The sequence below is a fragment of the Macaca mulatta genome, chromosome 4, assembly GCF_049350105.2.
Source record: "Macaca mulatta isolate MMU2019108-1 chromosome 4, T2T-MMU8v2.0, whole genome shotgun sequence".
Classification (NCBI taxonomy): Eukaryota; Metazoa; Chordata; class Mammalia; order Primates; family Cercopithecidae; genus Macaca; species Macaca mulatta.
Window position 1 is genome coordinate 40,320,868 of NC_133409.1, and position 15,313 is coordinate 40,336,180.

Consider the following 15,313-nt stretch of genomic DNA (forward strand, 5'->3'; position numbering starts at 1 on the left):
TTTACCATTTCTGACATCAGACTGTTACCTAGGTTCTTTTGTTGGCTACACACCATGACTGCTTCTCTTTGGGAGTTGAGAACATCTAGTAGGTTAAATTGCCAATATTTGACTGATTTGACCTACAATATGTGGTCAACTCCATGTGCCTCAACCTAATACTTTGGCTTCCTTCAGTGTGTTCGGTTTCAATTTCCCATTCCCTTTGTCTTCCAGCTACCTGTTATTCTTAATCTTAGCTGTGTATTAGAATCACCTGAAGAACTTAAAAAAAAAAATTAATGCCCAGGCCACACCCAGGACCAATTGAAGCAGAATCTCAAGGGGAGAAACCCAGCCCCTGGTAATTTTGGAAAGCATCCCAGGTGATTCTGAAGTGCAACAGGGCTTAAGAACTATGGAACTAAGAGCTTTTGGCAATACCCATGTGCTGGGTGCTCTAGACTCCTTCCAACTGGAGGAGAGAATGTGGACAATTGTAATAAATAATTGGGGCAATCCTGCATAGTGGTTCTCAAACGTCAGCATGCATCCAATCAGCTGGTGGGCTTGTGAAAACACAGATTTTTGGTGCCAACGCCTCAGTTTCTGATTCTGTTGGTCTGGGATGAGGCCTGAGCATTTGTAATTCTAACAAATTCCCAGGTGACGTTGATACCATTGGTCCAAGACCCACAGTTTGAGAACCACTGTACCATTACCATCTTCCATGGGCCCAGTGTCTAGCTTATAGTAAGTCCTTTGTATGTGTTTGTTGAACAGATAATGAAATTCTGGCAGATTCTATGCTGGTACTTCGTCTGTGTTAGATGCTGGGATATAGCAGTGAACAAGACAAACAGTATCTGTCCTCATGGAGCATACACTCAAGAGAGAAATACATGACCTCAAGAGTGGGTATGAATCCTACAAAAGGGAAGCATGGAATACTGTAGTGGCCCATAGAAATCACTGAGCCCAGGGCTTCCTAGCCTTCTGAAAATCCCTCTTTTAAATAGCATTTTGCCAAGGTCTGTCATCACTAGGTCAGCTGGAAAACAGGGAGAGAATGCTCACTTGGAAAGATTGATGAGTTGTGTGGGGGCAGGAAGAGAGAGAGAGAGAGAGCTTGTGCACTGCTTGATAGATAAAAAGAAGAGTAAAAAGTGAGCTTCATCAGGAGTCAGATTTAGGTTCCTACTTTGTTCTTATTGCCACTGGCTATAAACATAGGCCTATTTAATCAACTATGAAATTAGATTGCCTCTAATATAGCTACAGTCCTCATAATTCCCAGGAGGAAGGCTGTGGAGGTGTGAGTGAAGATTATATAGCTCTTTCCTTTGCCCCCCTCACACACACACCGTGTCCAGAGTACTAGCCCACCTTAGAATTAGAGGTCTCCACTTCCAGTTATTTGAGCTACTTAAGATTGCAAAGACCCGAGACACATTCAGACTCAGGTGGTCTCAGCTAACGGGGCCTTTCTGTAAGGACACAAAGAGAAGTGTGGGAGAAACAAAAAGGGTTTCGGCAGCAACAATACTCAGGCCTTGAGCTAGTAGGTTGGTTAGCTGGGATGCTGCGGTGATTCTGATGGCACAATTTCCCTTTTAGTCTTCATTTCCATGGCTCAGTTGCTGTTGCCTCTGCCCACACAGGTCTACATGCCCACTAAGAGCACCCTCTGTCTCTCAAAATGGTTACAGCCTCATATTATCTTCATAACCAATAGGGTGACAGGATTGTTTTTGATCTGGGCTTAATTTTTGAATTTTTTTTTTTTTTCTTGAGACAGAGTCTCACTCTGTTGCCCAGTCTGGAGTGCAGTGGCATGATCTTGGCTCACTGCAACCTCTGCCTCTCGGGTTCAAGTGATTCTCCTGCCTCAACCTCCCGAGTAGCTGGGACTACAGGCACATGCCAACACACCCAGCTAATTTTTTATTTTTAGTAGAGATGGGGTTTCACCATGCTGGCCAGGCTGGTCTTGAACTCCTGACCTCAGGTGATCCGCCCACCTCGCCCTCCCAAAGTGCTGGGATTACAGGCATGAGCCACCGCACCCAGCCAAATTTTTTTTTCTTTTTTCTTTTTTTTACAAACTAGTACCAGAGGCCTTCTTTTTTTTTTTTTTTTTTTTTTTTTTTTTTTTTTTTTTTTTTCAAGCTAAAGTCCCAGTAATAGTGTCCACAGGGAAATCCATGAATAAAGTACTACATCAATAACAGATTTTGGTGGAGCAGAATTTTTCCTGACTGACTACTGCAAGACAATTGACTAAGTTTCTCCACAATTCCCTCCTTCCATCCTCTTCCCATTCCTCTAGTTGTTTTCCTCTGAATGTTCTCTTGGTAGGTATTAACATTTTTTAAACATCTTCTTATCTCCAAGCAGGGTGGTGGTGGTTTTAGCAGTGGGAGGAGGAGTTGCAGGACTACACTCACTGGAGAAGCTCCCAGCAACCATAATCAGGCAGCCAGAGAGCTCACCCCACTGCATCTACAAAAACAACCAGTATATATTGAAATTTGTGGAGCTCCCTAAGTCACAAGTCTCAAATCTATTTATAATACTGATTATGGGGTCCCTTTGGTTCAATTCTTATTTAAGAGAGTAATCTGGGACATGAAGTAGCACGTGCTTGGGACATAAAATCAATTATAAGGCTATGTGGGCCCTATTCTAGTTGAAAACAGTCGCGGAGTATTTCCAGGGCCCCACTTCCAGATCTCCGCCAGAACTCCAGCTCTGTAGCACATGCTGACTGCTCCTCCTCCTCACTTCTATAATAGCTGAATCATTCTTCTGGAGTTGCCTTACCTCTTCTCTCCATCACTATATGTGGTTTTTAGTTTTCTCTACTCAGAGGATTTCACCCTCTATCCCAGATATCTAGTCCCTTTGGCAGAGCCGTGGGATAATCTTCTACACTTCTGCAGCCCGCTAGTCCATGATTTCCTTTCCTTATCTTTTATCTTTGTTTGTATCACTATAGAGAGGGAAGTCCCAGGTGTTTAAAAAGAAAGAAAGAAAGAAAGAAAATAAAGACAGACCCAAAATATGACTCAGAATTAGAGCTTCAATGAAGGAACACTCTCTGGGCCAGCAGGGAGGAGGGAAGAGTTGCATTCTTGCCAACCCCTCCTATGAGCAGGCAGGCAATGCCACCATTCAGACTATGTAAGTCATTTTGAAACTGATTGCAGTTGGCACTTTTATTGGTGTCCTTCCTTTGAAGTTGACTTACAGATCATTGGTGGTTTTGTCTTCAGAACCTGGTGCCAAGGTGAAGTGACAAACCTTTGCTCACAAAGCAATATTCTTAACAGTCTTTTGTCCTGGGCTACCTACCTATCCAATTAAGGGTGAATACAGATAGGTTGGTGGATAGGGATGGCTAGATGGATGGATGCTATGCTACAGCAAGTAGTGGAAGATGTCAATTGCAGATCTAGGCCTAAGTGTATGGGTGTTTTCTTTAAAAATCTTTTGACTGGGAGTGGTGGCTCATGCTTGTAATCCCAGCACTTTGAGAGGCCGAGGCGGGCAGATCACTTGAGGTCAGGAGTTCAAGACCAGCCTGGCCAACAATGGCAAAACCCCGTCTCTGCTGAAAATATAAAAATTAGCCGGGTGTGGTGGTGTGCACCTGTAGCCCCAGCTACTCCGGAGGCTGAGGCAGGAGAATCACTTGAACCTGGGGGGTGGAGGTTGCAATTGAGCCAGGATCTCACCACTGCACTCCAGCCTGGGTGACAGAGCAAGACTCTGTCAAAAAAAAGAAAAATCTTTTGACTTTTCTGGACTTCTAAAATATTCATAATAAAATGTTGACAGGAAGGGTGAATGCCATGCAGTGGTAAGGTTAGTGGTACGTTATAAACATTTGAAAGCTGAGCATACAAGTAAGACTAGAGAGATGTTATGGGATTTTTTGTGGGTTTTTGTGTGTGTGTGTGTGTGTGCGTGTGTGTTTGTGTTTTTTTTTTTTTTTTTTTTTTGGAGACATGGGCTGGCTCTGTTGACCAGGCTGGAGCATAGTGGCACTATCATGGCTCACTGCAACCTCTGCCTCCCAAGCTCAAGCTGTCCTCCTACCTCAGCTTCCTGAATAGCTGGGACTGCCGGCACGCGCCACCACACTGGGCTAATTTTTGTATTTTTTGGAGAGACAGGGTTTCGCCATGTTGGCCAGGCTGATCTCGAACTCCTGGTCTTAAGTGATCCATTTGCCTCCGCCTCCCAAAGTGCTGTGATTACAGGTGTGAGCAACTGGACTCGATCTTTTTAAAAAATTAAATGGCTTGTAGTTATAAGTTAATGATTTCTTTACTCCGTATTTTCCAAATTATACTCCATATTTCCAAATTAAAGACAGATGTTAGACAGGTGTGATGGCTCATGCCTGTAATCCCAGCACTTTGGGAGGCCAAGGCAGGCGGATCACCTGAGGTCAGGAGTTTGAGACTAGCCTGGACAACATGGTGAAACCCCATCTCTACTGAAAATGCAAAATTAGTCGGGTGTGGTGGTGCGTGCCTATAATCCCAACTACTCAGGAGGCTGAGGCAGGAGAATCACTTGAACCAGTGTGGTGGAGGTTGCAGTGAGCTGAGATCGCACCACCACACTCCAGCCTAGGCAACAAGAGTGAAACTCCATCTCAAAAAAAAAAAAAAAAAAAAAAAAAAAAGATGTTGTGCAAGAAGAGAAATGGTTAACATTTTGAAGGCCTTAAAGGAACTACACTATCCGATGCCAAACCACTGATCATTTGTTAACATGTGGGAAAAGGATGAGTTTTGGTGTCAGATGGTAATAAGAACATGCCCTACCTCTTCCATTAGGAGAAGTGACTTCATCTCTCTGAGCCTCAGTTTTGTTCACGTATCATATGTGTTTTGTGGGGGAGGGCTTGGGGGATAATACCTACATCTTAAATTTATAAGGTTTAAATGTTCTGTAAAAGATAAAGTATGCTGCAAATATTACTTAAGAAAAGAAATCAAGTAAAATAATTTTTGGGGGTTTTTTTTTTTTGGTTTTTTTTTTTTTGAGACGGAGTCTAGCTCTGTCGCCCAGGCTGGAGTGCAGTGGCGCGATCTTGGCTCACTGCAAGCTCCGCCTCCTGGGAAATAATTTTTAACATAAAAAGACTTTTTTGTTATCCAAATGTTTCAGACACGACCACCAAAATTTGACCAATTTTGGTGTGAATAGCACCACTAGAGCATTTTGAAAGGTCAGAGGTCCTGAAGACCCTCAATTAAATTCTCCTTTAAGTCTGAAGCCCCTAAAATGTATCACACATTTAATGGGTTTTTTCCACTCTCAGAAAAAAGATGGGAATAAAATATTGTGGCTTTTAGCTAGAGTTCTTCAGTAAATTACACAAAATCTGAGTGTGCCTTTCACAGAAAGATACTTTCCCTGTTATTGAAACATATGGAGTCTGTCATGCTTGTGAAGTTTCTGTGAGAAACCTTTGCTCCAGACTACTGTTTAATGTTGCTTCTAAGAACAAGGTGGGACTTAACCATTTGACCTGCCTCCAAAGAGAAATGGAACTATGATCATATTAGCAAAGCAACCCAAAACTTAGTGTCTTAAAATAACAGCCATGAATTCCTTCTGATGAATCTCCAGTTCTGCTGACCTCAGATACCTTCCCTCAAACAATTGCTATCTGCTCTGCCTCTGGATTGGGCTGGATGAGGAGCCTGGGCTGTTCGCAAGGCGGCTCAGCAGAGTTTGAAAGGGGCAGGTGGAAGCGTGCATTGTCTCTAGAGATGAGGGCTCAGCACAGACAGTCACTTCTTTTGCAGTCTCTTGGTCTAAGCAGGCCACAGGATCAGCTGAGAGTCAAGCGGAGCGGACACAGACTCCACCACTGCAGAGGGAGCTGAATAATTGCAGCCATTTTTGCAAATAATCCATCAAAGCAAGCACCACAGCAATCCTCTGCACCCTGAACGGTGCCACCAGGAGGGTCAGCACATCTTCCCCTTTAAAGCATATGTGCAGTTGTTGAAACAGAATCCAGTTTCAAGATTGCTCATCAAAAGACGAGAAACCTGAAACAAGGAAATCTTGTGAGCAGATGGAAGGCCAGTAAGATAACATCTGAACATTCTATAATGTTACTTTGGATAGAGAATGAAATAGAAATAGATAATCTGTTCGCTAGTCTCTGAGTCTCTTGATGTCATGAAATTGGTAACATCATCATGTCATGGTTTATTTTTTAAATATTCAAAATTAGGTCTAACTCAGAAAATAGAGTTACCCCTGCATTGGACATCAAAGTGCCTTTTATATTATACAGTACATTCGTGTGCATATTCTAGAGAAATCTTGAGAAACAGCTTTTCCCTAGCTGAGATGTGTAAGTCCTGAGTGCCTAGTCTGCAGGCTTCTCCTCATGAGCAGGAGGCCCATGGAATCTTCTGGACTCCTGAGCTAGAAATAATCATTCTCCCCTCTCACCTCAAAGAGCAATTTATGAGTATTTTCATCTCTCTTTACCCTTTATACACATACTTCATCTTCCTCACAAGATTTTTTATTTATTTATTTTTTTTTTTTGAGACAGGGTCTCACTCTGTCATCCAGGCTAGAGTGCAGTGGTGTGATCAGGGCTCAGTGCAGCCTGAAACTCCTGGCATCAAGTGATCCTCCTACCCCAGCCTCCCAAAGTGCTGGGATTATAGGAATGAGCCACCATGTCTAGCCTCTCACAAGATTTTTATGTCAGATCTTTTTTTTTTTGTATTCATCTTGCTGTCTCCCATAGCACTTAATACAGTGCCTCCTAGACACGGGAGCAGAGCAGGGCTGTTATTCAGCTGCATGGGTCACTCATAGTTGGTGTCCATTCTGATTGTTCAGTAGCCATGCCATGTAAATAAACACACACACACACACACACACACACACACGCAGAGAGAGATTCATTTGATTAATAAAGAATCTGTGGACATTGAATCTATTTTTTTTTTTTTTTTTTTTGAGACGGAGTCTTGCTCTGTGGTACAGGCTGGAGTGCAGTGGCGCGATCTCGGCTCACTGCAAGCTCCGCCTCCCGGGTTCACGCCATTCTCCCGCCTCAGCCTCCGGAGTAGCTGGGACTACAGGCGCCCGCCACCACGCTGGCTAGTTTTTTTGTATTTTTAGTAGAGACGGGGTTTCACCATGTTAGCCAGGATGGTCTCGATCTCCTGACCTCGTGATCCACCCGCCTCGGCCTCCCAAAATGCTGGGATTACAGGCTTGAGCCACCGCGCCCGGCCAGAATCTATTATTATACAGGATTACATACTCCAAAATGCCCTCCTAGTCCAATATAACTAGCTCCTGTATACATTTCAACAAACATACTTTTAAAAAGAATTTTTAGCCTCACAAAAATGTAGGAGGAATCTCTAAACCTCCCACCCAAAGAAGACAAAGAATAAGGTGACAGAGAGGCCTAGCAGACAAAATCCAAGCCGTAAGCAGCAAGTAACACCAGAAGCGGAAGCCACCCTGGAAGAACATACTCTTACTAGCTCTGGAACATGGAGACCTCCACACTCATCCGGGACCCTCAGAGGGGACTAAAGTGCTTCCAGGTTGGTAGCTGTGGTGGGCAGAATTCTAAAGATGACCACTTCACGCAGAGTCCTGTGCCCTACTTATGCAAATACTAAGCTCGGCACAGCTACGAAAGAGTTTTGCAGTTGTCAGTAAACTCTCGAGTCAGCCACCCTGCATGGAGATCATACTGGTGGGCCTAGCCCAGCAGGCAAGCCCTTTAAAGCAGAGAATTTTCTCTAGAAAGTAGCAGAAGACGAAGTCAGAGCAATTCAAAGCGTGAGGGGATTCACGCCTATTACTGGCTTTGAGGATATAGGGGTCCTCATGCAAGGAACAGAGAGAAGCCCCTAGAGCTGAGAAACTCCCACCTGACAGCCAGTAAGGAAGGGGGTCCTCTGTCCTCACCAACCACAGGATCTGAATTCTGTCAACAGCCTGAAGGAGCTTGAAAGCTGATTCTTCTTCCCCAGGACGTCCAGATAAGCACTCCATCCAGCATCTGCCTCCATTTCCGCCTGTGAGACCCTAAGGACCCAGCCCTCTCCTCCTAGCCTGTGGACCACATCCCTGTGAGCTCATAAAGGAGGGTTGTTTTAAGTGGCTAAGTTTGTGGTGATACGTCATGTAGCAACATGTGTGGCTATGAAGTTTCAAGATGTGAAGTATAAAGGGGAAAGGGAATATAAGCCACCTACTCCTGATAACTGGTTAAAAGGAAAACTGTCACCAGATAAAATCAAGTCTCAGTGAAGGGAAAGAGATCCAAGCAGCACTGAAGTTTGACATGTGCCTGTCAAAATGAGAAGATGATAGGATGACCAGAAAGATGCTCACAAACACAGCTATCAAATGTCAAGTTCCCCTCCCTCCCTCCTCCCTCCCTCCCTTCCTTCCTTCCTTTTCTTCTTTCCTTCCTTCTTTCTTTCTTTCTCCCTTTTTCTTTTTCTGTCACAGGATAGAAGATTACATTTATAAAGCTACATGAAAAGCACATATCTCTGCTTTTCATAAAGCAGAAAATAACACAGTCAGATGGAGGTAGATATTCCTAGTTCCCAAAAAGTCTCCCAAAGGGATATATAGCTGTGACTGTATGTTCCTCCCATCTTAGAGTGAGGATTCTGCCAGGCACGAAAAACTCCTTTGTCCCCTCCTGCCTGATGCTGATGGAACCCTGCCTTCCTGCCTCTCCTAACACCTTCCTGTTTGCTCTAGATGCAGCGAGATGAAGGCAAACGTCCCAAGAGCACCGCGAGCAGGCTTAACTTCAGGCTGGTCTGAAGCCCAAACCCATGGTTGGTTTTGTTTTGTTTTGTTTTGAGACAGGGTCTTACTCTGTTGCCCAGGCTGGAGTGCAGTGGTGCAATCATGGCTCACTGCAGGCTCAAACTCCTGGACTCAAGCGATCCTCCAATCTCAGCCTCTGGAGTAGCTGGGATGATAGGCACGTGCTGCCTCACCCAGCCATTTTTTTTTATTTTTTGTAGAGACAGGCTCTTACTATGTTACCCAGGCTGGTCTCAAACTCCTGCCCTCAAGAGATTCTCCTGCCTCAGCCTCCCAGAGTGCTGGAATTACAGGTATGAGCTGCCATGCTTGGCACCATGGGAGTTTCTTGATGATAAAAGGGGAGCTTCAGAAGGTTCAGGAAAACAATATGAGGCGCGTGTGAGTAGTGAATTAGCACTCAAAAAAGAAATGTGGGGCCGGGTGCAGCGGCTCAAGCCTGTAATCCCAGCACTTCGGGAGGCCAAAGCAGGAGGACCGCTTGAGCGCAGGAGTTCCAGGTGGTAGTGAGCTATGATTGTGCCACTGTACTCCAGCCCGGGCAAAAAGCAAGACCCCATCTCTAAAAATAGAAAGGAAGGAAAAAAGAAATGCAGGCACTGAACATGAATCTGTCATTTTGGGCCTGGTGGTGCTAAGCCACTTAATCTTTCCGACATAATGTACTGTGTGGGGGGTGGGGTCAGGGTACTGAAAGGGGCAGGGCAGGGAGAAGACAGGAGCTCTCCCAACTGTGCTAAGAGAATTGGTTTTTTTTCACTTGGACACGTGAAAAAATGACAAAATGCATAAACTCAAGGGGAATTGTGGGATATAAGTCATAGTTCTATTGATCTTAAAATAGTGTAAATATTTTTTCCCAGTCAAAGATGTACTACAGACACTTCCATGTTGCTCACTCGGTATGAGATGATAGGCCAGGCACAGTGGCTCATGCTTGTAATCCCAGCATTCTGGGAGGCTGAGGTGGGAGGTTTGTTTGAGGCCAGGAGATCATGACCAGCCTGGTAAACACAGTGAGACCCCGTCTCTACAAAAAATAATTTTAAAAAAGAATGTGAGATGATAGTCCAATGGTCCACTGATACATCTCTCCTGCCTCCTTGTCTTCATAAATTTTCTCTTCATGTGAATATTTGCTTGTTGTTGTTGTTGTTGTTGTTGTTGTTGTTGTTGTTGTTGTTTTTAGATTTTTTGCTCTGTCCCCCAGGCTGGAGTGCAGTGGCACCATCTCTGCTCACTGCAACCTCCATCTCCCGGGTTCAAGCAATTCTCCTGCCTCAGCCTCCTGAATAGCTGGGATGACAGGCGTGTGCCATCATACCCAGCTAAATTTTGTATTTTTAGTAGAGACAGGGTTTCACCATGTTGGGCAGGCTGGTCCCAAACTCCTGACCTCAAGTGATCCGCCTGCCTCGGCCTCCCAAAGTGCTGGGATTACAGGTGTGAGCCATCACGCCTGGTTATTTGGCCATTTGCACCATTTTGAATATGTACTCTGCTTGCACATACTTTTTTTTTAGCTTCCTTATGTATTGACTTGATCAGTTGTGATTTCTGTGATGATGACTGTGTTTACTGGGCAAAAAACCCAAAACAGAAGTCCTGGTTACTGTTTTTCTCAAAAATGGCTAAGAGATTAGCAAGGCAAACTCTGTTGTCAGGAAGTCATGGGCAGCCCATAAGTTTTTAATGCTCATAAAATCGTACGTGTATGTAAGATACTAATACAGTTGAACTGAACTATAAAGAATCCAGGAATGGGACTGTGTACCCCTGCGATTGCATATAAAGTTATGTAGAACTGTGCTTTTCTCCATGAAAAGGGTCTTTAGGATTTGAGAACTCTTTAGTCTTGACCCCTTTAGTGATGGTTTTCTTGGATGCAAATGACAGGAACCTAACTTAACTATCTCAACCACATCTTCAGAAGGTAGGAGTGGGGATAGCCTCAAAGGCAGCTGGAGGCAGAGGCTACAATAGCATCAGGGTTGTTTCTGCTTCTTCTGTGGGTCAGCTTCATTCTCTCAAGCCACCGGTAGCTTCAGACCCACATCCCGATAAGCTTGCTACCTCCCAGCTCCAAGTATGAACCTCTCAGGGAAAGACTTACTCACTGGCCCAGCCTGAGTCCATGCTGCTCAGGTCAGATTCCCTAGAAGCAGACCCTGCCATGGGGCTGTGTGTGCGAGTGTGATGTATTAGGTTGATGCAAAAGTAATTGGGGTTTTTTGTCATTAAAAGTAGTGACAAAACCGGCAATTACTTCTGCACCAAACTAATATAATGAAAGTGCTCTAAGAGAATGGAAATGGGAGATAGGGGGCTGGGGGAAGTACAGGGAATAGGACAGGGAATGGGGAAGAAGCCAAGCAAGGGTACGATTTCAGGAAAATTCCAGTCTTAGCCTTATCCTGCAAGGTCGTTCTAGTGTATAAATGATGATCTGAGTTATCCAGACACCAGACAAGTTTCCTGGGCTTTAAACTGCCAAAGCTGTCAGGCATTGGCTAAAGGCCACCCAGGGAGCATGAATTTCAAGTGCTTCTGACTCTTTGCACTTGCTTGCAGGCAACGTATAAAGGCAAAGCATCTCTGGTAGCCTAGGATAGACCTCAGAAAAGAGTCACAGATGTGAGCTCTTAGACACAAAGCACACAGGGCCAAGAGCACAGGCATGCAGAAAAGGGTATCCCAGCGGAGTGGCACAAAGAACCAAGAGTGTCTGTTACACGAGGCTTTTTCAAGTGCCTTGGAATTCCACGTATCTTCTGTTGATTCAAGGTCTCTCCTCTTGAACAGCGATGTGGCCAAGAATGTGGGATGACATAAATGATGGCTGCTACCATTGGATCTCATGGCTAAAACTAGGGGAAGAAGTTCCTCCAAAGGAATGTGATAGATAGGTAAAATATAATGTCTACTAAAAATACTCATAAAAAATTAAGAACATGAAAGCACTTTTAAACCGGAATTCTGCAGATAACATTGAAGTTTCAAAGAGTCTTGGTCTTGAGATCTAACATTGGAGTACAGATAATGGATGCAACATTCAGTTCTTTATGACACTTGTTCTTTTAAATATTTACTCATAGAGATGTCATTTGTAAAAAGAGTTTCTAGGCCGGGCGCGGTGGCTCAAGCCTGTAATCCCAGCACTTTGGGAGGCCGAGACGGGCGGATCACGAGGTCAGGAGATCGAGACCATCCTGGCTAACACGGTGAAACCCCGTCTCTACTAAAAATACAAAAAAACTAGCCGGGCGAGGTGGCAGGCGCCTGTGGTCCCAGCTACTCGGGAGGCTGAGGCAGGAGAATGGCGGGAACCCGGGAGGCGGAGCTTGCAGTGAGCTGAGGTCCGGCCACTGCACTCCAGCCCGGGCGACAGAGCGAGACTCCGTCTCAAAAAAAAAAAAAAAAAAAAAAAAAGAGTTTCTAATAGAAATAAAAAGCTCTGGAGAATTTCAAAAACCATTCATAAATAAAACGTGTTTGAACTCATAGCAGTGTTTGAGTAAACACAGATTTATGGGGAACTTATCTGGCTATTCTCTGCTATCTTGATCTTGACTGAAGAAAATAGAATATACCTGAAATTTTTTTGTTGAAAATATTTTAGTCTTAGAAAACAGTGTTTAGAGTTAAGAGAGCATCATGTCTTTTTTGTTGTTTTAAAAAAGCAATTTTGAAGTTGGAAAATTATTAAAGGTATATATTATGATTTACAGCTGATTCCGAGAGTACACATTTTGAAACAAAATATTACAGAATATTACAAAGCAAATGTTTCTTCAACCTATTAAAAAATACAGAATGAGGCAGCTGCAAGGAGAGAGGCACTCTCAATTGGCTGAAGATTTTTACAGAATTCATCAAACACTGAGATCACATTGAAGACTGAAGAAAGCTCAGAGATGCTTGAACTTCATTCATGAGGACAGTTTACAATGGATCAGAAAAGCTTATTTCCAGTTTACTAAAATGATAACCAGGCACAGGACAGTACTGCTAAGATGAAGGGAAAGTCAATGGAATTGTAGAAAAGTTCCAGGAGGAAGAACCAAGGGTTTGCTTATGCACCGATGGTCACGTAGCACCTGTTTTCTGGTCTATTCTTGCTCCTTGGTTTTAAATGTCTTAATATTTTTTGTACCTTTCAAGGCTTGACTCACCCCCTTGGACCTGATTCTTGACATTTCTCTCTGATAGGGATCTGCAATCCTCTCATTGGCTATGATGTATATTGGCCTCTCCATTCATATCTGCCTCAGGCTGTTCTGATCGAAAATTCATGTAGCCCAGCTTGGTTCACAATATCCATTGCTAAAATATTCCTGTCATCAGTTGTTACTTTATCGCAGGTAGCACAAGAAATAATTTCTCAGGTTTAAAGCAATACCTCCAAATCCCAACATGATGCTTTAAAGTTGATGATGTGATTTCAAATTTCATTTAAAAGAAGGAATATGTTAAATATCAAAGAATATTCTAGAAAGCAAAAAGATGAAGAAGAAAGCCAGCACTGTCCTGTAAGAGAGCATATTCCAAAGCGGACACTAAATGCATATGTAGCACTGGGTTGAGATAGCTCTGCGTTTATAAGAATTTAATATATCATAAGGGAGGCTGCATAAAATGACCAGGAAAGAAAGGAACAGTGGTTAGTGGTTAGTAATTGGAGTAAAAAATCTATTTATACTTGTATCATACACTACATGATGTAGTAAAAAAACTAAATATTATTTTAATTTACAGAAAAAGTTGAATATTTATCAAATATCTAATTGCTGGATTACTTTATTAACTTTAGAAGATGAAATCACAATGCCAGAAGTCAATAAATTTAGCTAAAGAAATGGGCTGGGCATGGTGGCTCACGCCTGTAATCCTAGCACTTTGGGAGGCCAAGGTGGGCATATCATGAAGTCAGGAGTTTGAGAACAGCCTGGCCAATGTGGTGAAACCCCATCTCTACTAAAAATACAAAAATTAGCTGGGCGTGGTGGCATGCACCTATAATCTCAGCCATTCGGGAGGCTGAGGCAGGAGATCTGCTTGAACCTGGGAGGCGGAGGTTGCAGTGAGCCGAGATTGTGCCGTTGCACTCCAGCCTGGTGACAGAGCGAGGAAAAAAAAAAAGAGATGTTGAGGTCAGGTGCCTTGGTTCACGCCTTTTAATCCCAGCACTTTGGGAGGTCAAGGTGGGTGGATCACTTGAGGTAAGGAGTTTGAGACCAGCCTGGCCAACATGGTGAAACAACGTCTCTACTGAAAACACAAAAATTAGCCGGGCATGGTGGCAGGTACCTGTAATCCCAGCTACTCAGGAGGCTGAGGCAGGAGAACTGCTTGAACCTGGGAGGCGAAGGTTGCAATGAACACAGATCGCACCACTGCACTCCAGCCTGGGCAATAAGCTAGACTCTGGAAAAAAAAAAAAAAGAAGAAGAAAGAAAGAGAGGAAGGAAGGAAGGAAGGAAGGAAGGAAGGAAGGAAGGAAGGAAGGAAGGAGGAAAAGAAATTTTGAAAGCATTTACATCTCAAAAAAAAAAAAATCTTCCTTAACCAAAGTAGAAAGTCATACAAGAGGCTGTGAAAACTGAATATAGCAAAAATGATAAATACAGCAAATTCTTTACTATTTAAAACAGTCATACAAGCTGGTAAGAAAAACATAGAGATTCTAGTAGATCAATGAATATTTCAACAAAAGAAGCATAATAAGTAAATAAAAGACTTTTAAAATTGTGAACCTCACTAAAAATAAAAGATATGCATCAAAGTGTGAGGATTTTTTGGCAATTCAAACTGTTAGAAGAGGGTGTGGAATTTGCTACTCTCATCTTCTATTGCTGGCAGTGTGAATTACTACAAATATTTTGGAAAACAATTTAACAATATTATATAAAGAACAGTAAAAATCTTTATTTGCCTTGAGACAATAATTCCACTTCTGGAAACTTGGTATAAAAACGCCAAAATAAATAAGAAGAGGTAGGATTTAGCACAGGAAGAAAGGAAGAAGACAGGATTTGAAGTTAATAAGTTGGAAGAAAGAAAGGAAGAAAACAAGCTATATATTCAACAATAAGGCATTAATTAAATTATGGTACAATGAAGCCATTTGAAATATGACCAGGTGTGGTGGCTTACACCTGTAATCTCAGCACTTTGGGAGGCTGATACAGGAGGATTGTTTGAGCCCAGAAGTTGGAGACCAGCCTGGACAACATAGCAAGACCTCGTCTCTACAAAAAAATTTAAAAAATTAGCCACGCTCAGTGGTGTACAATTGTAGTCTCAACTACTCATGAGGCTGAGGCAGGAGGATGGCTTGAGCTAGGGAGGATGAGGCCACAGTGAGCAGTGATCATGCCACTACACTCCTACTCCTGCTTGGGTGGTAGAGCAAGAACTTATCTATTTTTAAAAATTATATATATATATATATATATAGTAGCCTACATAA

The 15,313-nt window shown here is 43.2% G+C and overlaps 1 non-coding gene across 1 annotated transcript; it reads left to right on the forward strand.

Annotated features, from left to right (window-relative positions):
* The first annotated feature begins 11,036 nt into the window (after window positions 1-11,036).
* Window positions 11,037-11,131, forward strand: MIR548C (microRNA mir-548c). The gene has a single exon (NR_032599.1). It is a non-coding gene; the product is annotated as a microRNA mir-548c (primary transcript).
* The last annotated feature ends 4,182 nt before the right edge of the window (window positions 11,132-15,313 follow it).